Below are 26720 nucleotides of genomic sequence, written 5' to 3'. Positions count from 1 at the left end.
AACATCACTATTGATGAAAATAAATTCTCATTGCTGGCTTACAACCACATTGCAGCGATTACTGTGTATTTTCATCATCTTATGGAAATACTCAAATAAGCGCCGCACCGGAGCTGCGGCGCTTATTCGAGGGCGGCGCTTATTAACCATTCCGTTCCATGTGCGGCGCTTAATCGAGGGCGGCGCTTATTCGGAGGCGGCGCTTATTCGAGTAAATACGGTATACTGTAAAAGTAATCTTTAAATCTGTATGTACTATTACATTTGAGATTAAACTTTCATCTGAAGGTAACTTAACACCACGGCCCTTTATACTTTTTAGGACAAATAACTAATTGTTCTTATTTTGCATGGAATATGAAAAAAAAAAACAGTTAGAACAAAATCTGCCAAAATTCTCAAAACAAAATCTCAGAATTTAAGAAAAATGTTCAACACACCATAATTACCTCCGCCTCAAAGGGGCAATTTTTTCTGAATTATTTTTCTTTGGCAAGCTGGCCATGGGCCGTGACTGACAAAAGTGAAACCTTTGCTCTCGTGTGCGGTGTTTGATCATCGTCAGAGGTGTCTTCAGCGTTTCCCTTGTGGCAAAACCGAAAGGGAATTAATCGAAACGGCAACCTGAGATGGACTCCACTCCACACCAGATCAGTCATCTCCAAATTTTTATCCACGACAAGGTTTATAGATGTTGAAGAACTTCTCTATTTTCCCATGATAACCTTCACTAGTAAATAACATGTTCGAAATATTAAGTACGTTGACGACACCAATGTCCTCTCTAATACGTTTAATGTTTCCATACTTGCGAACGGCTTCACCAATTCGTTCTCCTACCGCTTTTTCTCCCAAACTGACTGAGATAATGATATTTTCCGAAAACAATTTTTTGCAACAGCGACAGTAATCACTTTAAACTGCTCGCATTTGACCGTGTCATTTTACCGTCGTATGACAGTAGTGGCAAACGTCCTACGATAAAACGGCTAATGTTTAGTCGGCTAGAAATTGTTTCACTGACATAATACAAAACCCGTCTTTGAATTGGAGTCCTTCTTATTTTTGGTATGAAAAAAATAACATAAAATAACCGTGACACACACATAAAAATTACAAAACAGCGAGTTTGACATTTCAAATCTCCCTCCAAAACAAGGAAGTTGGTTGGGGGGTTTCCGGTCTGGTTAACTTCCGCAAATGACCAACGGACTTCCTGTCCGTCTCCATTGTTATGCAGACGACCAATCGAAAAAATTAAATTTTTCCATTATCCCAGAGTCTCTCCTGGCGCCGCCCCGCTGACCAAAAAGCCTGAGGACTCTGGGTACGAGATTGATCGAAACAAAGAACGCTTATTCAGTTTTTTTTTGGAGCCGTTTTGAATCGTTTCGGTCGATCGCTTTTGTGTGTACTTTTTATCTTCGTCCTTTGTGGCTTCCACAATGAGTTAAATCATGGTTTTGTATTGTTGTTCAATGGGAGAACGAGAATACTGTGAGCGTGGTTAATGAAAAGCAAGTTTTTGGCGATGTCGAATTGACAGAAGGCATCATCGTGGACGTGTCCAAAGGAAGATTGGCTATTTTCAAAGCGACGATTTTGAAAGTTTTTGGTAAGTACAGCTTATGCCATTTAACCCAAATTACCAGTAGTTCTTACAGTTCCTTATGGTATCCGTTCGAACGGTCGAACGCACGGTATGTGAACGGATGACAAACGGATAGAGAAGCCGTTTAAAACGGATGCCATGAACGGCTGAACGGCTTCAGAAAAATTTAGAACGGTTGAAGTCGAACGGCTGAACGGCTTCAGAAAAATTACGAACGGTTAAGAGCGGATGCCTGTAAATATCAACCAGTGGTGTGCAATAGCGAAAAATTCAAAATTCTCTAAAAAATTCACAACATAGCCCACGGTAAACTATTGCAAGAAATACATGTTTTACTTCGATCCGATAATTATTTTTGATGTGAGGCTTTGATCTTGAATTCACCGCTCCTGAACCGGGTTTTCGGTGTCTGACACCACATGTTGCGAAGACCTTGTTTTAAAAATCAAACCACTTTTGTTCCAAACGAAAAACATCCAGTCTGATAAAGTACATAATTATGGACATCATGAATGGTATGTTACTGATCTGAAGTGAAAATTAAATATTAAGGAGATTTTTCGATATTTACAATTTTTTAAGCGATTTCTTGTGATGCCAAATTGACAGATTTGCGAGGCTAAAATCATCAATTGGTACATGGCGTTGAGGATAAAGATTTACACCACGTGAAAGAGCATCCTTTCTTCTTATAAAATCCGCTTTCAAAACTATGAGCAACACAGAAGGAAATTTTTGAGGCCGCGAATTACAGGTAGTACTTTAGTGAAATTTGAGCCTTCTGTCACGGCATTCCGATGCTGAAACTCAGATAAACACAACATGAAAACGTTTCAAACAACAATTGTTTGTTGGTACTTGCTAGAGGTTTTGGCCCACGTTCATGATATTACTTTCCATGGCTTTTTAATCATTTCGGGCAAGCACAAAAGATTGTAGCAGTTTTATTAGACCCCGAGTTCAAAAGCGTATAAAGGTCGCAAAGGTCAGTTTACGTAGTCAACGTTTTGAATTCGGACCAGAATGTTTTGCATTGAATCTTACTTTAGAACAAATGAAACAATAGCTACAAGTGCTATGTAATTCATACCTTTTTAGCGAGCTTTCTGTACATTGTAGAAATCCTCACATCAATCAGGAACGATATATGCATTTTGCCGCGATTTAAAAATACGTTTAACGGCAGAGATTGCGTTACAGTTTGCGCAGACCACTTGCCCCCAGGGGGAGGGGGACTCCTATACCAAATTGACGAGTTGATCGTCATAAAGTTTGAAAAGTACCACTAAAAGGTACCAGAATTTGTTTTGTAGCCGTGGTCTGTATAATTTTCCCACTTAGTGGTACCAATTCTAAAATGAATACGCTAAGTGACAGTTGACTGATATTTATAATAACTTTCTCTTATATGTTTTCGCTCAATACCCTAAAACTCGCTAAAAGGTACCGCCATACCTTTGACAGGTACCAAACCACGAATTTTAACCCCCGAAAGCTACGATCACCCCCGTCAATTTTTATATAAAGTTTCACCCCCGGGTACCCTGCGAGCAGAGGCCCTTCGACTTATCTAGGAAGATCAAAGAGCCTCTGCTCGAATGGTACCCCCCGGGCGCATGCCAAGGGTAATTTTTCACTGCCCCTTCGATACAAACTGTAACTGCGATTTACTTGTGAGCTGTATTTTCTGTCACTGAACCTTCTAAACGTGCAGTTAGCCCACGTTGGTATTCAGATCGCTTCAGTTTGTTTATTTTGCTCTGCAATCCAACTTTTAAAATGCTCGATTCTGGTTTCACGGCGTTCAAACAAATTGAGCCGAAATGGTATCGTGTGAGTATGCTTCGATTGTTGGAGGACAATGTGGACCAAGTGTTGGAAATCCAGCGAATACCCAATGTATTCCAATCAGAGATTGTGGCACAGACATTCGAAACTACATGTATCTATGGGCCACGGGGTTTGCTGACTGAACACTGAAAACTCAGGCGGGGCTTCTCGTAGGCAGAGCAGGTATCGAATTACTGTAACGCAAAACTCCTGACCTTAAATAAGAATTACCTTTGATAAGGCTTGCAATTTGATTCTGAATTACTGGTTATTACATCCACACACATTTATGATTTTTAGTGACTTTTTTTAAAGTTATTTGGCCCTGTGCTTTGCCACCGTTACAGTTTCCCGACGTAACGGAATGGGGAGCTTAGAAGGGAAGCGGCAGGGTAAGAGCGAGGAAGGAAACGGGGTTGCGTCACCACTGTCGTCCCTATTTTCCCCAATTCCTGCAGTACGACTCACACCTGCTTCAGTCGACCACAGTACATTGTCAGCAGGAATAAGAGAGGGACGTAGGGGGAGCAATGTTTGTCAGAAAGAGGGCCAGGGTTTCACAGCCTGGACGGCACAGCTACGCTCCTTTGGCTGTAAGGCCAGTTCTACATAGTGACATAACTAACTGACTAAACTTCAGGGCAAACTTTCCCTTGATTTCTTCGAAATCGATGACAGCCATCTAATCAGGTCTATTTGCTCAAGACATCGAGATGCTTATGGCATCAGACGGCGCCGCCAAAACCGATTCTGCGCCGGTCCCACCAAGTTGGGCAGCTAATCATTTCAAGCAAACGAAGGGAGATAGGAGCATCACATTTGTGCAATCTAGACTTATTCACAAGATGACCTCGATATTAGCGCCTGTCGGCTTTCCCAAGTACTCTAAAACTTCAGAGCATAGCACCATATATTCAGGCAACATGATCTTGTTGGATCGTGTTCTTACTTTGACCCATTAAGGCCAAAGAAACCATACTTTGTCTGCTCAAATTCCATTTCTGATGGATGAACTATCTTTCATCGTATAAATACTATCATACAACAGACAATTTTTGTGAACAATAAATTGAAAATCGGGTCTTATCCAGATGAACTAGACAGTCTTATTGCTTTTAACTCTCCTTGAGTAGCATTCATGGTAGCCTCGCGAAACGCCCCTCGGGGACGGGAGCGATGAGAGGCGGCTGTATTCGCAGGCTACGTTAGACTGAAATTTGAAAAACTTTATTAAAGATCAAAACAACTGCGCGAGTGTAGACGCAACCAGATAAAATTATGATAACCCAAAACCGTAATCTCAGTTTGAACTGATTATATAATTAATTGTCTTTGGGGTCTAGCTGGACGAAACATCGCTTTCTATCCCGTGGACAAGGGCGTACGTAAGTGCAAGGTCAGCGGTCTACCGGTGAAATGTATGTAACACAATCTTTGTGACCAAATGTATAAAACGGCCTAAAGTGTTACGATGTTTCCGAAAGATGTCCCATATTTCTTAAACATCCAGTGTGGCCGCTCAAAGGTATGAATTATATAGCACTCTTAGCTATTTGCTCCATTTTTTTGCAAAGTAAGATTGAATTAAAGAAGTCCTGGTTTCATTTTATTCCATGTTTACTAGTGTTGCGACCGGTTGACAACGTAAACTGACCCGTGTACGGCTTTTGAACTCCGCTAAAATCTTTTGACACTGCCCCCAAAAGATAGAAAACCAAGGAAAATAGTCTTATAAGCGTAGGTCATGCACAGGCAGTGCCCTGTAGCAAGAATTAATAAACCATTGTTGTTTGAAACGTTTTCATGTTGTGTTTATCTGAGTTTTAACAACGGAATGGCATGACAGAAAAGCTCAAATTTCACTAAAGTACTACTTGTAATTCGCGGCCTCAAAAATTTCCTTCTGTGTTGCCCATAGTTTTGAAAGCGGATTTTATAAGAAGAAAGGATGCTCTTTCACGTGGTGTAAATCTTTATCCTCAACGCCATGTACCAGTTGATGATTTTAGCCTCGCAAATTTGTCAATTTGGCATCACGAGAAATCGCTTAAAAAATTGTAAATGTTGAAAAATCTCCTAAATATTTAATTTTCACTTCAGATCAGTAACATACCATTCATGATGTCCATAATTATGTACTTTATCAGACTGGATGTTTTTCGTTTGGAACAAAAGTGGTTTGATTTTTAAAACAAGGTCTTCGCAACATGTGGTGTCAGACACCGAAAACCCGGTTCAGGAGCGGTGAATTCAAGATCATAGCCTCACATCAAAAAAAATTATCGGATCGAAGTAAAACATGTATTTCTTGCAATAGTTTACCGTGGGCTATGTTGTGAATTTTTTTGAGAATTTTGAATTTTTCGCTATTGCACGCCACTGGTTGATATTTACAGACATCCGCTCTTAAAGTCGAACGGTTGAACGGCTAAAGGGAAATTTCGAACGGCTGAACGGCTTCAGAAAAATTTCGGACGGTTGAAGTCGAACGGCTAAACGGCTAAAGGACAATTTCGAACGGTTTAACGGCTGAAGTTTTCAACGGATAAGGCCAAAGTTAAACGGCGAAACGGGTTTGGAAAATTACAGTTGAATGGCTAAACGGCTACATAATTATGAACGACTCGCTGCGATCAGCTGAATAACTACTATGTACAGACACGTGCCGCTTAGATAATCTCTGAAATGGATCATCTCTTATCTGAAAACTGATTGAATAGAAAACCTAGAATAAATCTAATCCTGTTTTGAAACTAAAAAGTCTTTTGAGAGTAAAGCAAAGAGAAACAACAGCCGGTAATAGTCTGCGTTCTCTTGTTAAAACAATTGTCATGCAACCATTTTCATTTTAATTGACTTTGTAAGCATCTCGTTTCCGAACACATGTGAAGCTTTACACACCATGTATCTACGGAACTAACAGGCCCGGGCTAACGGGCTAATTTATAGTGACGAATTTTACGATGTGCCGAGTATAGTATTCAAAACACTACTGTTCGGCGATTCACTCCCGATGAAGTAAGGCAGTCATCCCTCAAAGGGCGAACAACTGTCACTGGCGGTGAAAATGTTGCCCATAAGCAAAAGCTGGATTTGATCTACCGTAAGTTCTATAGTAATGTTACCATAATATTTTTAATGTGATCAACATCTCCACAATTATTTAAAAAAAAGGTCTTTGCCTTTCCATATCACAGTGTCCCCTCCCCCTCATGAAATCTTTTTCATTCCTTCCGTTGCCATGGAGGAACGGTACAAAATCAGTTAATAACTTAATTCGCGGACAGCAGAGGAAGTTACGCCAGCAATATGCCAAATTGACAAGCAGCTAAAAACTGACTAGAAACCATTTTATTTTAATACCGATGTTGCTATTTCAGTTTCACTGTGATTGTTATTGCTTTTTTATCTCAAAAAATGACTTATTCTGTAATAATGACTTTTTTCTGTGCATATGTTTCTACATATCTTGTTAATTGCCTTTTATATTCATAATTCGTCTAGTGTGATTTGGATGTCGTGTTGTATTCACGTCGGGTTTGCTAATGGAAACAGCTAAACGAGGTAAACTTTCTACCGACTTGGCAGAAATTGGCCTTAAATCATTCAACTTCAGATGTTTATGGTTATAATTTGAGGCAAATTAAACAACTGTTATGGCAAGACAAATTAAACTAATAAAGAAGACACTGATAAAATGTTTCGTTTGGCATTTTGTGTTGTAACCCGAATTTAAATTACAAAGCGCTTGAAAACTTGTCTCCAACAAGGTGTTTTTCTTTTGCAAGAAAACTGTGGGTGTGGAATTCAAGTACGGTGAATGTCCTATCTTTAAATAACGAATCACGTAAACTGTACTAAAGAAAAGATAAGTTTCCAGTCTTTAAGACGAGGTTTCTGTTTAGGACAGTTTTGGATATTATCTAATATGAAATCGCAATTGTCAGACCTTCATCAAATTTAGTCCGTGGGTCGCTTTAACTGTCGATAATTAAACCTACGCGAGCGTTTGGTTAAAAACGACAATTTTCAGACAAGTCTTCAAATAACCAAAGTATAGAAGCAGCTGTACCTTACTAAAAAGGCCGTTTAACAGTTTCCGCTCGCTTAAAGTTATCGTCAGTTTCTTCTCTCCTTCGACGAAGCTCTAGCCATCGCAAAGCTTTTTTTCGCCATACCGGTAAGCAGTGTAGAGGAAACGCAAGAGGACCAAGAGAATTTAGTGAGGTAAACAGCTTTGCAATTTTTGTCTTTTTTGAAACTTCTAGCAAGGCTTTGCACTAACTTCAACTTGCTGATGAAGGTTTTGGTATCCGTTTTGGTAGCTTTTCGTTTTCCCTTTTACATTGTTACATTCTTCCTTCAGTTTACGGTTGTAATGTGCTTAGCAACTGGACGAATCTTTGCTTGTGGTGAAAGTGATTATTTAATATCTTGGGCAGTTATGGCATGAATTTATTACTGTTTCTAATAGCACCAAATTCAATGCTCTTTTTTCCTCTTGCTTCGATCATTAACAAGTACGCTTTGGTTTGCTCCCCAGAATCACGCCAGAAAACACATTTCCGAGAACTAAAATTTGAAATAATTTACATTTTGCACCAGAGCTGAAAACCTTTCTCTTATTAATATAGTTTTAACTCAGCGTATGTTGTGGAAAATGTTTCCTCGAGCGACATCTTGGCTCCTCACAACCAAGACGCTTTGCACCAAAGCTGCAAGCCTTACTTTCTCTTATAGAACTGTTTTAATTTAGCGTATGAATTAGCTTCAAATATACGGCTGTATTACAATTCCAACACTTATTAAAATATAAAATGCCTCTTTTAAATATATTTTCTTCTTGCGACGTGAATTGGTTTCATCAGCTCTTAACCAGGAAGACAAAGTTTTGGCCCTTTTCTCCAACGTAAGAGTTGAGCCTAATACATCTTTCAACAAAATGATTTTCCAGCTTTGTTCTTTCACTGCCTTGTAATGCTTCTTGGCGCATTCGGGGGAGAGCAGTTGTTCAAATGTGAACCTGAAGGCGTCCTTATCTGTGCCAATGTAGTTTTGTAAACACGAAATTTCTAAAAGGTCGTTCAATTTCCCCTGAAAGCAAATGTGGCACTAGATTGAACAGACATTTTGCTTTGTTGGAAAGAAATCGATAACCGTAAAGGTTTGTCAACTGTCCCTGATGACCGGCCTCGCAGTTCATTGCTGGCTATCAATCATGAAAACAATGGCGGTGTTGAAAATGAGACGACGCCACAGAAACGTTGTTTTTTTTTCTTTTTTAATGGAACAAACCTTTTTCTACAGTTTTTTAAAGTTGAACGTCTTGAACAGAATCTTATTACGTGTCCCGCCGTATATTTAACAATTATTCCATGAGCACGCGTTGGATATGAGATGGTAAATAGCCAACGAGGCGCGAAGCGCCGAGTTGGCTATAACTTATCTCATATCCAACAAGCGCGAATGGAATAATTGTTTTATTCAATTCTCCGCGTTTGGACATTGCTGTTGAAGTTTACTGAATTTTTCTATTTTAAGAAAAAATTTCTTTCAAATTTAAACGACCGGATGTTGAGGCAACCTCCGACCAAAGCGCGCGAAACCTAATGATCACATGACACGCGAAGCGCCTTGCGAACGGAATTGAATGAAAAATCGAAAGTCAAGAAAATCGGACACAGTCGTACATATAAAATTCAAGAAACGTTTAAATGTACGAATTGTAACCTTTCTGAGACTAGCATTTAAGTGCTTTTGAAGTTCCAGCTCATCGAGAAGCGTAATAGTTGTGCACATTTGAGCAAATGTTCTGCTGCGTGATGACGAGCGAAGGAAGAGATCAGGGCAAGGACGGCTTTTTTCATGCTGAATTGAATTCCTCGCGGACGATTTAAAACACTTCAAGCAAGTCCAAGTGTACGAGGCACAACCTCACTGAGACAAGCATTCAGTGCAAGTTTTTAAACTTCAAGCTTACTTGAGAAGCGTAAGAGCTGTGCACATTAGTGCAAATGTTTTGCTGAGTGATGCAGAGCGACGGAAACGAACATTATGGCCGCCGCTCGTACGGATTTCATAGATGAACCATCTGAAGTCCTCGTAAATTCGTAAAAACATAAAGACAGGCATGAAGCTCTTCCTGAGAAATTTCTTCGATTGGCTTTAACCTCTTAGCGCCAGGATTTGTAAGCCATCCTGAAATTTTTGAAGGTAACCGGTTGTTATCATTGTTGTTATGTCATCTAAAAAATCGTAAAATCTTGCAATTTTGAAGATTTTAAGGGAAACTTCAGAGATACTTACCATTAAATAGTGTCATACCGAACTTTGTGGCTTTTATTGTTGTTATATTGAGATGGCATTATTTGGTATTTCTTTCTTTTCCTTTTTTTTTCTACATTTTTCCGAAGAAACTTTTGCTTCCCGCCGAAAAAAAAATTTAGCTTAGCGACACCTGGGGCTTTCGCTTTCCATATAAGGTCAAACTACGGTATATGAGCTGATAACCAAAATTTAGTGAACCAATCAGAACGCTAGAAATGCAATATCCGAGGCTGAGAATTTAATAATTATTGTTATAACATAGCGCACGTGCTTCCCTATCTAATTCCTATTGGCGTCATCATGGTATATTTCTCAACATACGCACGGCCGTGCGTCCATTCGATGACGTGTGCAACTTGCAGACAAACTCGGGTTTCCGTCGCTTAAAGTTGTTACAAAGTGTCACCGGAAATGGAACTAGAAAATAATGAAGTACTACCCGACTTTTCTCTTGAAGTGGAGTTTTTAGCACCCAAAGAGAAGAGCAAAAGCAGTGAAAAAACGCGTTTTCCAAATTTAACAGAGCCCGAGCTGCAGAAAATTCTCGCGGAAAGGCACTCCGCTCGCACTAAAAAAGCCTCAAATTGGTCTGTGGCAACATTCAAAGGTAATTATTACTGTTTCTTTCGTTTGTTCATGCTAATGAAAACAAGAAGTTACTTACAGACTCGGTAACAAAATTATTAAAACGAAATAATCCGAGAAGAAAAAATTTCCGCAGTTGCTAAAGTGGACGGTATTTGACTAATTACGCAACAACAACAACAACAAGTAAAGTACTTGACAACATGTATCTAAGCTGAGAGATTTATTCAAACACGGTTAAAAAAATCTTCACGCATTGTCTATAAACTAAATGGTATTAACATTTTTTTAGCTCGGTGCACTGAGAGAAAAATACAAACGCCGCTTGAAAATATGACACTTGGTCAGCTGGATACAAAACTTCGCAGATTCTACGCAGAGGCCAGGAACAAATCAGGAGAAGTGTACAGCAAGTCTACACTCCTCGGTTTTCGCCAGTCCGTGGAACGATTTTTAAACGCACCGCCACTTAATAAAGGCCTAAAGCTCTCGTCCGACTCGAGGTTTAAAAGATCAAACGAGATGCTCAATGCACAAGTTGTCAACCTGAAGCGTCAGGGGAAAGAAAACGTAAAGCACAAGCCGGCAATTGAAAACGAAGATTTGGTGCGGCTTAAATCCTCACAGGTTCTTGCACTGAGCAACCCACTCGCTCTTCTACGAAATGTATGGTTCCATGTGGTTCTCTTTTTTGTAGAAGAGGTCGGGAGGGACAGAGACAGCTCAAACCGACCAGCTTCAAGCTTGAAGTCGACCCAACTGGCCGAAAGTACGTGACGATGGCACATGACAAGGCTACAAAGAATCATCCCGGTGGAGTATCTGACGTTCCCAGCACAGAAAAGTACGCCCGAATGTATGAAACAGAAGACTCGAACGACGGCGATAAGGCCTTGGAGCTGTACTTATCGAAATTAAATCCAAAGTGCGATTCGTTTTTTCAATATCCACGAAAGAATTGGAGTGTTGGAGACAACGTATGGTATGAAGAGCGTCCCGTCGGAGTGAACTCGCTCGACTCCATGATGAAGAATATCAGCGAAGCAGCATCCCTGTCAAAAACATCCACAAACCATAGCATCAGAGCAACTGCCATAACTCTGTGGTCTAACGCAGGGATCCCCAACAGACACATCATGGCGATCTCCGGCCACAGGAGTGAACAAAGTCTTGCACATTACAATACGCGCCCATCTTCGTCCCAGCTTCGCAGTTGCAGTGAAGTTCTCTCAAGAAGCCTTGTGCCTGGTTCATCTGAGTCCTCTACCACTGCTGTTTGCAGAGAAATTCAAAACAACAGTGTGGTCGTCGCACAAGAGAAGACAACAACAGCAAGTTCCCTGAGCTCGGTCTTCTCCAACTGTACCGTGCAGAACGTAAACATCGTTATGAATCCAAACTCCAGTTTCTGCCTTTAACTTTGACTTGAAAATTTGACAAATTTGAGTACTTTATCATTCTTTGGACTTGGAAAAACGTTTGTCTACATTTTCATTGACTTTCAACATATTCAAAGAAGCAATTTTCATTGCCAATTTCGGATGAAACGTTCTCGTTCATCAAACGTGCAAACAATCATTGTGGCGTGTTTGTAACCAGCCAATAAGAATCTTTGTTTTTCTTTACGCGCACTGAGAGAATTTTGTAATCGATCACAAATAAACCTGTTTTCCGCGCACTATTTTCTTGTCACTATGTTATAAAAGAATTGGTTCATGCCTTTAGCTGTGCGTATATCGAGTTATGGATGCACTTGGGAAGTTTGGAGAGCACTCAAGAAGCTAGAGTTGCTCTCGGCTACGCCTCGAGCAACTCTTACGCTTCTTTCGTGCTCTCCAAACTTCCTGCGTGCATCCATAACTAAATATACGCACGCTAAGCATGAACCAATTCTTAATTTTCGTTTTGTTTTGTTTTACCGTGCGACTTTCGCGGTAGAGCAGACTTGAAAGAGGTTTTCATAATTTTGTTTCCAATGCCAGTCGCTAACAGCCGGCAGAATTCATAGCGTTACTTGATTTGCTTCATACACAATGACAGCTTAATAATAAGTGTAGAAATAAAGTTTGAATATTGCAAGAAAGCAGAGGCCTTTTCCGTACAAACCTCCATGTTATAAAGAAAGAAAGAAAAGGGATAATCTCTTTTATCTCCTTTTCACTTTTACTTAAAATTGTGAATAAACGCTTATTATTATTATTATTATTATTATTATTATTATTATTATTATTATTGTTATTATTAGCTTCGGTTGAAAGCCTTGTTTGTTCTCTTTGAAATGTACATGTAGTTCTAAAGCGTCAGTCATTACGCATAGGCTTCATAATTGTTTAAATTTGTTTTACACGATTCAATGGAAATTTCTTTCGGCAGTGGGAATTATTTTTATTAATTATCAGAGAAAGGCTTGCTGTTTTAAAGGTATGGTTCACAGTCTTTTATTAGCCTCACTCTGAGGCCCAATTGACAGATAGTAGCAGGTTCGGTGGGAGAGGAAAATTAATGTAAAGTAATACCAACCCCTTACGATTTGTGTACACTTTATGGACACAGATAAAAATTTTGAAATTGTTGCCTTTCAAGATAAAAATAATTAGAGGTGACTCAAATCCTTCATCTTATCCACAGATAGGCGATCCTCATCCCCAAACAAGGAAGGGTGTTCCGAGATGTTATTCTCATCAACTGACTGCATTGTCTGGCTTGCCGTGTACTTCACCGAGTCTGTTGCTATAGTAACACTCAATCTAGTGGCAATCATTGTTCTTATGAAAAGCAGAAGTCTTCGCAAGCGCAGTTTGTACTTAGTTATCAACCTGGCAGTCGCGGATATGTTATGTGGAGGATTTTCGCAAGCAGTCACAGATTTCTCCTTACTTGGAGCGTATCAATGTAATTTTTGGAAAGACTTTTTTTATGCTAACAGGGTGGCCAATGTTTTGCATACACTGTTTCCTTTCACTTCCCTTCTAAACATCACTGTGATCTCTTTGGATCGTTTCCACGCGACATTTCGTCCATTCAGACATCGTATCATCAAAGGATGGGTTTATGGCTTGATTATTATACTCATTTGGGTCACAGCTCTCCTGTTGTCACTAGATGTCTGGCTGCAAATATTTGAAAGAAGGATAACACACAACATATGGTTGTCGTGCAACCTTCTTTGTCTGTTTGTGATATGTGTATGTCACGCCTCAATTACTTTAAAAATGTCAGGCCTGTGCTGTGGGGCGCGTCCTCAGCACCATGGTGCAGCCAATAGAGAAACAAAACTGACCTGCACATTGTTTATCATGACTTTGGTATCTCTACTCATGTGGCTACCATGGACTCTACTTAATTTTTTAATGTCATATATGTATTATGTATTAAACTCCCTCCCTCATTTAACATTAGCACGTTTAGCTCTTGCACTAAAGACTTTAATGTTTGCAAACTCTCTCGTGAACCCCATTATATACACCATTAGGATGCCAGAGTTTAAAAGAGCCTTGGTTTCACTTTTCCGTTGTAGATCCCAGCAAATTCAGGTTGGAATTCCCCTCCAGGTCATATAAATAAAATAACAACATATCTCGTATCTTCGTTTTTCTCTACTGAGGTAATGATTACCATTGAATGCTTCGTTTTTTGGGACATTTTGTCTCCCATGTTTCAATTATGGTGCGCGACTCTATTAAAAGATTCTTTTGTATCATTAAAAAAAAACAACAAATAAAGGTGTGGGGATTGGTGTTTTTAAAGGAATGGAGAAACCTAACTATAAATATTTTAATGTCTTTGAAGAACAACAATGATAGACTAATAAAATCTAGGCAAAGTGCTCTCACGAGGCTCTTAGGTCCAACACTTTGTGCGTTGTTGTCTGTTTTCCCCTTTGATTTCTGATTTAAATTTAGTGGTAGCGATATACCATAACATTATATGCTTTTTTCGTAGCTTTGTAAAATTGTTGTATAAAATTGAGAGCAATAAAATGCTTTTACTTTTGTTTAGTTACCAAGAATTTATAGACATTTAATTTCGTATAATGTTATGTAGCAAGATTCTCCTAGTACATAGATCACTTATTTATTGTGTGGTAATAACGACTTGATGACAAATTCAATAAATGCTTAATGTCATAACCAATGTTTGATTTATTGATTGAAAGACTGGATTGGTAAACGGAAGGCAACAAACCAAAAATCAGCGAACCTTCAACAGTCCAGGCGGATTTGTCTCTATCTCTCTTTCGCTTCAGGATCTTTTTCTTCATTAGTTCAGTTGTCGAATCTGCACAGTTTCACTTGCCGAGACTTGTTTATGTGTACACTTCAGTGGCTCAGTTTTCTTAAGGGCTTTCAGGCAATCAAGGAGGGGCGGGGGAGGGGAAAATTTGCGTATATCCCATAATGCATTGCGGTCAGAAGATCCTCTGGCATGCTGGGAATTAACAGGCACCCCTCACTTCCAATCAAAGAAATAAAAAAGACGCCAAATTTATTGAAGTGAATTTATGTCGATTGTTGGGCGAGCAGGCAAGTTTTCGGTTTGATCCTCAAAATGGAGGAAGAAAACTTTTAAAAGAATCAGGCCAACATTTCCAAAATAGAAGCAGATAAATTGGATGCTTTTGAAACTTAAAGTCTAGTGTTCAGTAGAAACACTTTTCAGCAAGAGAAAGGCAAACTTTCAATCATGGGTTAGCGCATCCTCGGAGGCACAGGGGCAGCTTGTCGGGTGGAAGGAATTTTCGTGGGGGAAAGTACAAGAACCTTTTTGTAGTAAACTTTCGCCCACGAAAGTCCTTTCCACCCGACCAGCTACCCCTGGGTCTCCGAGGATGGGACTAGCGTTAATTATCTTTCGAGTGACCGGGCTCTGAACGATGGGTGCAACAGATATATCTGTGGAGATATGACGCAAATGTGGAAATTTGTACGGTATTTCCATCTCAAGAGGTTTGCACGCATTGTCGTTGATGATCAATATTTCACATCTACTGTGGGCAAATTGGCGAAGCTCCGACCGAGAATAGGCCTTATCACGGTTTTCGACGCCATTTTGACGGGTAGGCAAACACGTCTGAAATAACAGTGTTTGTATGAAAATCCGATGTCAAATAATTTTTATAAAACATCGCTTCTGAAAAATTTATGAATTGGAAACTTTTGGTACTAAGAAAACGATTTTAAGAAAAAAATTTGAGGGATGTAGCTGTGCCAGAAAGGGTCCAGTCATGTTTTGAACTTTCCATACATTTCCCTCTATTTTTTCCCGCGAACTATTTTTGGTAGCAGTTCACGGCTGGCTCGTTATACAGACAAATGTATGGAAATTTCAAAACACGGCTGGACGCTTTCTGGCACAGCTACATCCCTCCAATGTTTTTCTTAGAATCCTTTTCCTAGTGCCAAAAGTTTCCAATTCATGAATTGTTCAGAAGCGATGTTTTATGACAATTATTTGACATCGGATTTCCATACAAACACTGTTATTTCACGCCTGTTTGCCTGCTCGTCAAAATGGCGTCGGAAACCGTGATAAGGCCTATTGCAAACATAATACAGACATATGGCCACTTCCTCTCATATCACAAAATGTGATGCGGTAAGTTATTTCAAAAGTAAGTGACTATTATCGGACAAATTTTAAATTTTAAGCTTCATATTCGACTTGCCACTGTTGATCTTGGGCTCTGTCAGGGAACGGAAATAATAAAGGGTAAACTGCTTCTTAAGAAAAAAAGAAAAAAAAGAAAAGGGAAACAAAATAGTCGCGAAGTCGATATTTACTGCGATTGGCAGCCACGCCTACCCTCGTACGGACTCGTCACGCATTCCTCCCCACGAATGTGAATACGTGACGAGTCACGCCAGGACGTCACATATGGTACCCAGCCCGACTCCCATGTTAAAACCGTGTGAAACGAAAACAGCAGTCTGTATTCAATTTATTAAACTTTATTGTGCTTTATGAGTTTTAAATTCAGATGCAAACATTTTTTTAAACAATGAAACGGGTCCCTGAAAACATTTTCAAAAGTTGAAACGTAAATAGCCTATTTTATCTTCGTAAGAGTTTTCTAAATTTCGTTACTTTCTTACAAATTTTTTTCAAATGGATCGCCAAAAAAAATCGAAATATCGTCGACAAGTAATCTCCAGGATAAAATGTTTGGATGCCTGAAAACAAATGTTACCTTGTTCTGGAAGTTTTGAACTTTTCTCAGCTTTTGTACAGGTATTTGGAATATTGCAAAGACTCTACTCGCTGAAATTTACTCGACAATGTTTTCGCTAATTTAATTGGAATTTTTCGGTATTATTCTACGTACGATACCAGCTCATCACTACAAATTCCGAATCGATGGCAGACAGTGATAAGGGATTTAATTTCTTATATTTCGAAAGAAACTGTGGTGCTGTGAACGTCAAAAAAGCAATAGCCTTAAATACCAACACAACAACTCTGCTCGTGCATCACACGTTTTGGTACATTTCTTTGCCGTCACTGCACGACTAGGCCGTGAAAATTTCCTGATGGTACGTTTTATGGAGGAGGTAAACACGCAATGGCAAATTTTCCTTTCTCTTTTTAAACTACGCTACCTACAATCTTGCACATTTCAATCACCCTTCCTCAGTTTAATGACGGAAAAACGGCGCGTTTTTTTTTTGCGCAAGAATTCGTCATTGACTTTGGGGGGAGGGGGATATAATTTCTTTTTGTTGTTGTTGTTTTTATTCTGTTCAAGATTGTAGCTTCAGTTCCAAAGTTCGACTAAACGAAAACATGTGGGTTAAAGATCATTTAATTTCTTCAAAACTGTTCGTTAAACATACTAGAGATGATCAACAAATGAATATGATCTTGGATCGCAAATCCCAACAACCAGTAAAGTAGAGATGTATACCGCTAATAACAAAACGAACATATAAATAATTTACCTTTCCATAGCTAATGGCTTACAGCACTACTCACAAACAACAAATGGACAAACAAATCCTGTGTAATTAATTAACGAGCATCATTTCCCAAAACTGCTTTTTTTACGTATTACCTAAGGTTCATTTAATAAAGTATGGAACAAGAAAAACGTACATTTTCTTTTACTATAAATACAGAAGTCAGGACAAAGAAAAGCAAAGCGAGAAATCACGTCGTTCCGGTTACACCGAAAAACAAACAAACAAAAACTTACGAATCTCGGCAGGGTAGGTTGCTCATAACCATTTTATCCAACTGCTTTTTAGCTTGCAGAACAGGCTTGATATTTTTGTCTCTTTGTCTTTTCCAAGCAAGCGGAGGCGAGCTCGGAGCGCGAGCCCCCCCCCCCCCCCCTCCCTCCCGTTGTGCGTGACTCGCGCCCGCTCGTCTGAAAAGCGCAAAAAATCACGCCTGTTCTGCAGGCCAACTGCATTGTTTATGGAGGGGAATATTGGACAAAAATGTCATTGGATCGTACCGTAATGCTTTGTATTCGGTGATGCTATGAATCTACCAGTACGGTACTATGTCCGGCGTACCCGGTAGGATGTTATATCGAAACAGCGATGGTATTATATCGTACCCAGTAACACAATTAATCCTTCGACATGCTATTATATCGTACCCGATGATGATATGTCGTACCCAGTGATGCTATATCGTACCCTTTTGTCGTACCCGTTAAACATTATGGTCAGCGGGTTTATTTTGCTTAGAAAGATCACGTGATATTTTCGTAGGCGGCCATTGTTTTTAAATTTTGGCGAGAAGTCGGTAGAACAAGCAAATTTTGATTTATCACCAAAATATGGAAGGTCATCACCCTTTCAGCTGGTTAGTGTAAACATCAGAGCAGTGTTGAGTGATGTTATAAATAAGTTAGAAAGTACAGAGTATAGCAACAGCATCGACTTTGCAAGATACAAGATTGACTGGGTTTGTGCTCTTCTGTTGAGGGTAGGAGAAACTTTAAAAGATTCACTTCTTAGGAATTTGCTTGAAGGCAACAGATTCATTACCGAATCAGTGCTCGATGTACGCACTCACTACAAAGCTACTGAGACATTCCAGTACACACATTTCTCCTCGTGTCACCCACCAGGAGTAAGAAGAGGTTTCATCGAAGGAGAGGCCCTCAGACTTCTCCGGACAAACTCAACAAAAGCAACATTTGAAGAAAAAATCAAACATTTTGAATCACGACTTATCGAGAGGGGCTATCTAAAATATCTAGTGCAGAGAACTCTCTCAGAAGTGACTTTTGAGAATAGAAAACAGGCCCTTCAACAAAAACCTCGCACAAACAAGAGAATCTTGCCTTTTGTCACGGAATACCACCCATCAGTTTTAATAGAACGACAACCATTGTTCAGAAAAATTTCAGTGGGAACCTCCTCTAATTTCATACAAAAGAGGTAGGTCTCTCAAAGATATACTAGTGAGAGCAAAACTCTAAAAACGGCTATAACACGCACGTGAGAGTCGTGCAGGCCTGTTACTATTTGTAAAATATTGTTCATGTTCGCCGCTGGTGGATCCAGTCACCGAGTTTCCTAGTTCCTGTAATGCATTCCTGCCATTTCGCAAAATTTCCGTCGTTCTGGAGAGAACATTTTTTCTCCGAGGTTTGCTCCGACATTTTTCAAAAGCTCTGACAATTAGCTAGCAGACGACGCGAAGAGCAAGTCATATCACGTGATGTCAACTTCCCGCCTTTTCTCGTAAAGAAACCCCGCTGACAATGCTGTTCGCCGGCATCCGGACGTTTTACGATATGGCATCACCGGGTACGACATAAGGGTACGATATCGCATCACTGGGTACGACATATCATCATCGGGTACGATATAATAGCATGTCGAAGGATTAATTGTGTTACTGGGTACGATACAATCCTCGCGCTGGGGCTATACGGCGTACTGGGGCGCGTCCGCCGGTTGGTGGATGGGGGAGCCCTCCCTTTGGGGGGTTGCACCTGAATAATACGGAATAGGGTGCCGTGGACCAACATAGCCTAGGAGAAGCAAAACTCTCATTCCAAAACCGGGCAGGTGGAGCTCGTTAGCCTTGGCAGGCAGTTCATCTAGGAGACGGAAAACTCTGATTACAAACCCAGACAGATGGAGTTCGTTAGCCTTGGCAGGCAATCGTCTAGGAGAGGAAAACTCTGATTTCAAACTCGGGTAGATGGAACTCGTGAGCCATGGTTGGCTATCATCTAGGAGAAGGAAACTCCAAGTGAAATCACCCCTCCCTCCAGGCCGGGGGTTAGACACAGGGCTAACAACCCTGTTCTGTAAAAAAGTCTTGTTACGGAAACAGAAGTACGATACAATACCATCACTGTTTCGATATAACATCCTACCGGGTACGACATAGTACCGTACTGGTAGATTCATAGCATCACCGAATACAAAGCATTACGGTACGATCCAATGACATTTTTGTCCAATATTCCCCTCCATAATTTTTACTCAATACTAGCAATAGACCATTTCCGAGTAGTTTTGTACTAGTCATTTTCTTGTGTTCGTCTTGCTCCGCCTGGACGAGCTGTAGATATTTGCGGGTCAAGCAAGCCACTACTCATGTTATTTTTTTGAAAATAAACGTTGATTGGAAATTAGTTTTTATTCATAAACAAAAAAAACTAATTTTCATTTGAAAAGAATTAGACTTCGCCAAGCTTTCGTGACGAGGTTTAAAACAACTTGGAAATGACCTTTTATAGTGAAAGTATGAATGAAAGGAAAGTCACGCCCTACAAAAAGAAAACAACAACAACAAACAACAATAACAACAAAAAAAAACCTTTCAGTTCGGATTAAAAAAGGAACAGAATATTTCAGCCAGACAAGCTCTGAATTTCTCAGTTCTAGAGGCCGAAACAAAGGACTCCGAACAGGGGACGTTTTCGTCATTTTCAACATTAAAAAGGTCTGAGGTCAGAGAAAAAAAATTGCTTTTGGAGTAACTGGAACCACCGTGTCTCTTTGCCGTTTGTTTGTTCGATTGTTCGCCGGACCTCAAAAACGCGAGTTTTGTTCTTATAGACACGACATCTGATGATTCCTCAGCTGAGACATCACTCAATAGTGATCCCAGACATTTCTTGAATAAATTACTGTGGCAAGATATCGAGTAAACTCATGTTATCCGGCAGAAAACTAGACTGCTGCTGATGAACCTGAATCTGAGCCTGCGATACGTGACCTTGAGTCATGGGGGCCTTAGACTGGACCATCTGTGCTTGCGTCATCTGTACCTGTGAGACAAAGAGTGGTGTCAGCTAAACTGTTGCCAGGACAACGCTGACAGTTACTATGGTACAGTCAAACCTCCACTAACGGCCACCTCTCCACAACGGCCACCTCCCAACAACGGCCACTCTTTTTTGTCCCTGCAGACAGTCCATACATTAGCCCTTGTTTAAACCTCCCTAAAACGGCCACCTCTCTATAACGGCAACGGCCACTAAAGTGCTTCCCCAGCTGCCAAAATAACCTCTCGACAACGGCCAGTACAGTACTTTTTTGTAAAAACTATTTTTATAAGCTTAAACTGATGCAGTAATCGACATTTGTCTTTGGAAAATTACGTTTCTGTAACCATTTTAATGATATACGTATTTTGATTGTGTTCCGTTTATATGCTGCAGTAAGCATACATTGTCTACAATAATATAGCGAATGTTGCGAACCTTGCCCGTTAACTTTTTGATTCAAAACATTATTTAAGTTTTATTGCGTATTTTATTTATATATATTATTTAAGATTGGATTGCCATTATAGGCTACAGTAAGTATGAACTTGCCACAATAAACATGTTGTACTTCCCGAAAAAAAGTGTCATATTACACCCCTACCTCCCCATAACGGCCACCTCTCCACAACGGCCACTTTCTTCTGTCCCCAAGGTGGCTGTTGTGGAGAGGTTCAACTGTATTTAATGTGTTTTGTTTCTTCTATAATTTGAGGACGGTGCCTTCTAAAAATACTGCGTATACGGTCCGTGCATCTTAAAATGGTGTGAGAATCTGTGATTTTTTTTAAGGACGGTGGCTACTTATTCAAAGGTATTTTTGCGCAGGAAAAAGGACATCTTAGCAAGGGGTACTGGAATCCAAAAAGAAAAGGGGGGGGGGGGGGGGGACCACGCATTTTTCAAAAAATGGCAAAAAATGTCATACATTGTAACGTGTCTTGAAGCTTTTTAGAATTGTTTTTGCTTAATTGTTTCAGAAACATGCGTGGTTACCCCCAGTTTTCGGTTTGGATTCCAAAAGCCCTTGATAGGATCTGCTTTCCACACATAGTAATAAATGGTGCAAAAATACTCCTGCATCAGGGGGCACCATGATTACTGTGGCTTTCAATAACATACGGACTTTGAAGTTCAGGATGCGATCAACCGTCACGTTTTTTTACTGCCGTTTTTTTTTTACTAACTTTGAGGCTGTGGATGAAATCCTAAAGTGCGATCATTCAAATGAAAGCTACTAAGTAGTACTTTCTTGTGGTGATGTTTATTATGCTGTACAAGGTGGTTCTAACTTTAGAGTTTGTGGATCAAATCCTAAAGTGTGACCATCCAAATGAAAGCTACTGAGCAGTACTTTCCTGTGGCATCTGTGGATCAAATCTTAAAGGCGTGCACATTTCATGAAAGCTATTGAGCAGGGCTTTCTTGCGCAACAGTTTGATTCTTATCGTTCTTCAAATATACAATAGCGTTTCCAGCTTGGTGAAAGGGTCAAAACGACCTCAGCAAACACAGAACCAAGTGAAACACCGAGCACAGTCTTTTGTTACATTACCTGACCGAGCGACATCTGGGCAGCTGCCTGGGACCTCTGCTGCGCTGTAGTTGCAGTAACTGCCATTGTTGCTGTTGCTGTGCACCAACTAAACCCTGCTGCTAGGCTGCTAACGCCTGGTTGGCCTGTGACTGTAGAAGGTGACGGAGCTGAGACTCCAATTGGTTTGATTGCATTTGAGAAACTTGGGACTTCTGTGATGGAAAAGCTTGTTGCTGTTGTTGTTGTTGTTGATGCTGCTGCTTTTGCTTTTCCTGCTGAAGCTAAACAAACAGAATGTTGTGTTAATATGGAATACAACAACTCTACCATCTCCAAAGCTAGCAAGCTTCCACAGTCCGTCGCGCGTCGTTCCCGTTTTGCGCATTAAAAAAGTCGACTTGTGGCAGATCTTAGCAAACACAACCGGTAGCCACTAAAAGCCCCCCTCCCAAAAAAATTGATAAAAATAAATAAATAAATAAATAAATGAATAAATAAATAAATAAATAATTAAAAATAAATACTGATTACGTTTGATTTCCTCTCGTTATAATTACTGACCCTCATAATATCCTATTGTTCTCTCTCTCTCTCTCTGCATTAAATCAACGATTTCGGCTTGAGGAGGCGTGTTATTCACGTTTGTGCAAGTGTCTGAGGAAAACTGAGGCGGCCCTTTTTGTAAGCTGGGAAATTATCAGGGGTAAATTCTAACGAGCTAAAAGGGTCAATATTCCACTGGACTACCTGCAGTCTGTTCGCAACAATATTTTTAATATTACGGCGGGCTCTTTATAAGCCCCTTAATTGCATCATATTTTTGATCAGAACTTAGAGAGGTTTCTAAAGTTAATGAATAGACGAGAAGTATTATTTCGTCAAGACGCAAGCACTGTTATTAGCAACTGAATTTGAACATTTGTAAATTTTGATTTCTACACAACTTACGATGACAAGGTTTCTTACTTGTATGAGATCACAATTTTAGTGCTATCAGTACTAATTACAACTGACTGATTATAATCCTCGTTCTGCTTTTCTTTAAAGACTTTTTCGCTTAACCCCATTTCTTCTGTTTGCTGTTTAACATCATTTTTTAAGAGATCGTTTTCCTCTTTCTCTTTGACATCCATTTCAATGTTCTTAGGAATCGAACTCTGCAAGATTTCACTTGCTTTTTTTAAAGTGTTGATGATGTACATTTATACTCCCTAACCCCATCACATGATCGGTGACCAGTGGTTTCTAGAATAACTTGTTCTGGTACACCACCGCCGTACAACCGTGTGGCACAGCGACGTCGAAGTGAGTGATTTGGTTTAAAATGCCCCTGAAACCCAGCTTTTTGCATGACTTTCTTTACTACATTCCCTAACGTTTCTCTTCCCATTGCTTTGTTATAATACCATACGACCCCTTTTGGTTTCGGCAAAGGCCGCAAATAAAATGCGTTGTCACTGATTTCCTTTGGCACGCGAGACAAGTATTTCTTGTACAGCTCTACATTGGTCAAATTTTTATACGCTCGAACAACTTTCCTTTTGATACGCAAATGGATCAATCCACAATTATTAGTTTTAGTAATATCCTCCATATACTGTAAGAATTCATGATCTGATTCATCGTTGAATATTAAAACTATTAATATGAATCTAGACATGACAACCCCTCATTAGTTTCACAGTTGGGTTCAGGCACAGGTACAGAGTCTATTTTTTATAGCGATTGAGCAACAAAGCATGTAAGTCATAAGACTATAGCAATCCAATACAATTCTGCTACATAGAGTAAAATCACCAAGTATTGCTTCATACCAAGCATGTAATCTTAAGTACTAGAATTAGCTCATATCATTATCATTCACTGAGGCATCAGAGCATTTGCAGTGTAGAACTCGCTTTTTCAAGTTATCAATGTTAGCTTTTTTCTTGAATTTTGCTCATATCTTTTCGCAGAATCTACGAAGAAGACGTACAAAACGCATCGAGACACGTTCTTTCGCATTTGTCAATACATGGGATACAGTCCAGTTCCTATTCAGACGGATCAATCACATCTGCTGAAATATGCCGCTTTTCTCGCCAGAAGCTTAAAAGCGTCATCGGTCAGGAGCTACTGATCTGCTTGCTACACAAAGAATTCCGCCTACCTAACCCACTGCTTCACAAATGGCCATTTAATTCATGGCTAACTGGCATTAACAAATCCAAGAGTTTAACACCTAATCAAAAGCAACCCTTAACCTCCTCTATGTTATTACAACTTCATGCTCTACTAGACCTAAACTCCAGCCTTGAGGCTTCCTTTAGGGCTACATGTTTGGTGGCCTTTTATGGCATGTTCTGCAAACCTCATCTTTTAACCGCGGCAGCTAATCACTTTAACCCCACCAAGCAATTAACTAAGGCCGACTTCAAAATATTTACTTGGGGCACGCTTGTGTCTGTCCGGTGGAGTAAAACTATTCAGTTTCGGGAAAGATTAGTAGAAATCCCACACCTTGTCCCAAGGCAGCCAATACTAGTGGCTTTCGATTCACTGCGCCTGTGTCAACTAGAGGTTCGCAAGCCTTCAATTGGGTAGATGGTTCCTGTGTAGCCCACGTGTTTACCTATAGTGTTCCTGGGTTGGACCCTAAGCTCTACGCGGGTAATTCTTTTCGCAGGGCGAGGGGGGGGGGGGGGGGGTGGGGAGCGCCTCCTTTGCCTATCAATCTGGTATTCCCATAGAACTGATTAAGGCTCTGGGCGACTGGCTGACTGATACCATTTTAATCTATTTAACCATGCCATTGATTTTTGAAAGATTTCGTAGTTTCGATAGGCGAGAACGCGGTATCAAAAATTATCCGTTTTTAAAGGACTGAACGCTTCAGTATGGACGGCGCTTCAGGTGATTAACGCTATTAAAAAGTTTTGATGTCTGGGCCTTTGGGATAAAGAGTGCCTCTAAAAATATAACTTAAATTTTATCAAACTTGAAATTGTCTCATTTACATTATTCGCGAACAGCTCGTTTCTCAGCTGAGACACCATACATTCAACGCGCTGTAAAACCAACTTTCAAATCATGTAAAACTTTAAAAACACTGCAATTCGAAATAAATTCAAGCCCATTCAGTCGTTTGCGTATAAAGCTACATCAAATTGTTCAGTTTTTGTAAGACGGACAACTGGGTGAAGAGGACCAAAGAGCGAAATATAATCAATTCAAAGTGCGCGTTTTGTCGTTCACATGTTTTGAACGTTGATTTTACAGTGCGTCCAACGTGTGGCTAAGACGAGATATTTTATTCTTCCTGTTTATGTTTTTCAGTCATTTCTATTGTCGGCTGTTGAAATAGTTCAAAAGTTAGATAATTTGTTCAGCGCGATTTGGATGTCGTATTGTTAATGGCAACAGCTGAAAGCGATGAACTTTCTACCAACTTGGCAAAAATTGGCCGTGCATAATATTACTGCAGAGGGTTTGTTCTGTTGCACTTTGTAATAATCATTGCACTTTGTAACACCTATCGCACTTTGTAATACCTATCGCATTTTTTAATACCTATCGCACTTTGTAATAAAACTGTCACACTTTGTAATACCTATCGCACTTTGTAATAAAACTGTCACACTTTGTAATACCTGTCGCACTTTGTAATAAAACTGTCACACTTTGTAATACCTATCGCACTTTGTAATAAAACTGTCTCACTTTGTAATAACTATCGCACTCTGTAATAAAACTGTCTCACTTTGTAATACCTGTCGCACTTTGTAATAACACTTGTCGCACAATGTAATAAAATAGCTGTCACACTTTGTAATACCTGCCACACTTTGTAACAAAACTGTCACACTTTGTAATAACTATCGCACTTTGTAATAACATTTGTCGCACAATGTAATAAAATAGCTGTCACACTTTGTAATAACAGGTTGTCGCACTTTGTAATAAAACTGTCACACTTTGTAATAACTATCGCACTCTGTAATAAAACTGTCACACTTTGTAATACCTGTCGCACTTTGTAATAACACTTGTTGCACAATGTAATAAAATAGCTGTCACACTTTGTAATAAAAGGTTTTCGCACTCTGTAATAAAACTGTCGCACTTTGTAATAAAACTGTCACACTTTGTAATATCTGTCACACTTTGTAATACCTGTCGTTCTTTGTAATACCTGTCACAGTTTGTAATACCTATCGCGCTTTGTAATACCTATCGCACTCTGTAATAAAACTGTCACACTTTGTAATACCTGTCGCTCTTTGTAATACCTGTCACACTTTGTAATAACTATTGCACTTTGTAATAAAACTGTCACACTTTGTAATAACTATCGCACTCTGTAATAAAACTGTCACACTTTGTAATACCTGTCGCACTTTGTAATAACACTTGTTGCACAATGTAATAAAATAGCTGTCACACTTTGTAATAACAGGTTTTCGCACTCTGTAATAAAACTGTCGCACTTTGTAATAAAACTGTCACACTTTGTAATACCTGTCACACTTTGTAATACCTGTCACTCTTTGTAATACTTGTCACACTTTGTAATACCTATCGCACTCTGTAATAAAACTGTCACACTTTGTAAT

At 39.7% G+C, this 26720-nt stretch overlaps 2 protein-coding genes and 1 pseudogene across 3 annotated transcripts in view; 2 read left to right on the top strand and 1 right to left on the bottom strand.

The window, feature by feature from the left end:
* The window catches only part of LOC146482486 (protein fuzzy homolog), a 46492-nt gene extending 32008 nt beyond the window's left edge, over positions 1 to 14484 (top strand). The window contains exon 17 of the mRNA XM_085106956.1: positions 12983 to 14484. The gene's annotated coding sequence lies outside the window, so the exon portion shown is untranslated. The remainder of the gene's footprint in view (positions 1 to 12982) is intronic.
* LOC146482484 (uncharacterized) overlaps positions 1 to 26720 on the bottom strand; it is a 66751-nt gene that overhangs the window by 3977 nt on the left and 36054 nt on the right. The window contains exon 5 of the mRNA XM_085106962.1: positions 22147 to 22180. The gene's annotated coding sequence lies outside the window, so the exon portion shown is untranslated. The remainder of the gene's footprint in view (positions 1 to 22146; positions 22181 to 26720) is intronic.
* LOC146482487 (uncharacterized) lies at positions 10016 to 12140 on the top strand (annotated as a pseudogene). The gene is made up of 2 exons (XR_014864065.1): positions 10016 to 10376; positions 10647 to 12140. The product of XR_014864065.1 is annotated as an uncharacterized LOC146482487 (transcript).

The sequence above is a fragment of the Pavona decussata genome, unplaced genomic scaffold (genome assembly GCF_977016875.1).
Source record: "Pavona decussata unplaced genomic scaffold, jaPavDecu1.1 SCAFFOLD_45, whole genome shotgun sequence".
NCBI classification, from domain to species: Eukaryota; Metazoa; Cnidaria; class Anthozoa; order Scleractinia; family Agariciidae; genus Pavona; species Pavona decussata.
The sequence above is the reverse complement of the archived record's forward strand: the minus strand, read 5'-3'. Positions and strand labels throughout refer to the sequence as shown.